The sequence below is a fragment of the Propithecus coquereli genome, unplaced genomic scaffold (genome assembly GCF_000956105.1).
Source record: "Propithecus coquereli isolate 6110/MARCELLA unplaced genomic scaffold, Pcoq_1.0 Scaffold64, whole genome shotgun sequence".
Classification (NCBI taxonomy): domain Eukaryota; kingdom Metazoa; phylum Chordata; class Mammalia; order Primates; family Indriidae; genus Propithecus; species Propithecus coquereli.
The window spans coordinates 604,516-606,937 of NW_012152396.1; the positions used below are offsets into that span (position 1 = coordinate 604,516).

At 34.6% G+C, this 2,422-nt stretch overlaps 1 protein-coding gene across 1 annotated transcript in view; it reads left to right on the plus strand.

Moving 5' to 3' along the window:
* The window catches only part of LOC105822790 (proline-rich protein 27-like), a 139,232-nt gene that overhangs the window by 23,183 nt on the left and 113,627 nt on the right, over positions 1-2,422 (plus strand). The gene's annotated exons all lie outside the window — the stretch shown is intronic.

Here is a 2,422-nt window from a genome sequence, read left to right on the forward strand (position 1 = left end):
TGGATATACCATAATTCATTTACCCACTCATCTGATGATGAACATTTTAGCTTCCAAATTAGATGTCATTTATTTACTTATTTCATATTATACTGGCTTAAACATCCAGTACAATGTTAAATAAAAGTGATTAGATGGACATCCCTGCCTTGTTCCTAATATTAGGGAAAAACATTAGGTTTTTCTTACACACACACACACATATGAACATACATATCCCTACATAGACATGTGTGAATTTATATACACACTTTCTTTTAGGTAAAGAAATGAAATTTTCTGGAGAAGAGAGTACCAGGCTTTCATTTTGGTAAGTTATACATCCTAATGCGATTTAGAAATATAAGATTAAATAGACTAAATCTCATCATCTGAAACCACCTTTGAGTATATTTTTACTACATGAAAATGAGAAAGTGGGGTGTAGAGGAATGCTGGTAGTTTGTGCCTCAGAACCCCTGAAATTATGAAATTATGCCCTGTGTGAGGAACTTGGGCTGCATTTGAACAACTAGAAAGTTCTTCTTAAATTGCTTCAAATTGATTATGACTTGAATATTCTAAAATAATAGTGGTCATCATAGGGAAGAAACTTCCATATGGGAGAAGAAGGTAGAACTATGGGTGGAAAGCTGCACCGTTTGTTAAAGTTCTCACACAGCATTTTGTATGCTGTCCACTCAGCCACGTTGTCACCCCACATGGAGATCTACCGGATTAGAAAGCAAGCAATTTAGACCTGAAGTCTCCCAGGCTCGTCATTCTACCTCCTGCCCCTACACGTACACACCCCGACTCCCCAACACACACTTTCCTGGGGAGAAAGGCACCGGCCGAGAAGCTCAGCTGGACTCATTCCATAGGTCGTCTGATCAGGGGATAAGCAAGAAATTTGGTCACCCTGATTTCAAGTTCTTATCCTGAAGGACGAATCCTTTCCCAAAGCTGCTCAATATTTAGTTTTATAAATATTCACTGGGCAGAAAAACGACAAGGCTTTATCTGACATCAGCCAAATCAAAGTTTCTACTGAGGGGGCATCAGTAGCTAAAGTGGAATTGAAAAATATACCCGATGGTAGTTACTGTTGATGGTGATGCCTCTTAACAGCAGCCATTGCCAAGGAAATTAAAAGGCATCGATTCTTAGTTAAACACTGACTGCTGCTGTATTCTTTTTTTTTTTTTTTTGGTACAAATTTAAGGGTTACAAGCACAATTTTGTTACATGGATATATACATAGTGGTGGTGTCTGGGCATTTAGTGCATCCGGCACTCAAATAATGTACATTGTATCTGTTAAGTAATTTCTCATCACCCACTTCCCTTCCACCTCCCACCCACCCTCCGAGTCACCAATGTCTGTCATTCCACACTCCATGTCCATGTGTACACATTTTTTAGCTTCCAAACTGGATGTCATTTATTTATCTCCCACTTGTGAGAACAGGCAGTATTTGATTTTCTGTTTCTGAGCTGTTTCACTTGAATTTTATGACTGTTTTCTCTAATTCTGTGAAAACCAATACTGATGTTTTGATAGGGATTGCGTTCAATCTGTAGATTGCTTGGGTTGGTATCATCATTTTAATAATAATTCTTCTGATCCGTGAGCATGGAATGTTTTTCTGTTTGTTTGTGTAATCTACAGTTTCATTCATCTGTGTTTTATACTATGTAAGATGAACCATTAACTAGTGAATTACTTCAAGATATATTAGATATACTTAATAATTTCATATTTTAGTTAGCATTTGTATTTAGTTTCTTGCTATATTAATTACTTAATTCACAACAGAAAAGGGGTAAAATGTTACCTCTCTGGAAGTCTCTCTATTGAGGTAGAGAAGGAACCCTACTTCAGATCACTCAATATCAGAAGACAGTGTTAATCTAAAACCAATACCCACATACAAAACATCCTGTATAATATGTATGCAAATAAATTATAACCTTGAATTAACACTGCACTTTAAATGAATTTTTATACGTATGCATTGTTAATTGTTAGAATGTAAATGGTTACAAGAATTCGTAATTATTTGAACGGTGCATAATTTTTGCAAAAACATAATTATCTATAAGAAGACAGAAGAAAATAAGCTTGATCCTCTTAAAAGTATATCTTATTTGTGGCATAAATTTGTAGATGACCATTCAATACTGTCCTCTAAAATAATGTTAAAATCATAAAGCGAGAAACACAATTTTGCTTTAAGTGTAAGCAATTTAGTAATTTTATTATATAAAACTAATACGTTATTTTTCTTTTTCAGATACTGGTGCATAAATCAGTTAAATCTACAAACTCTTTCTTTCTTTCCTGAAAACTGTTTCATTCTGTTAAATTAAAACTATTAGTCTCACCTCATTGATTGGTTTGTGATAGTTTTTCATAGGACTTAATTTATATTGAAGTAAT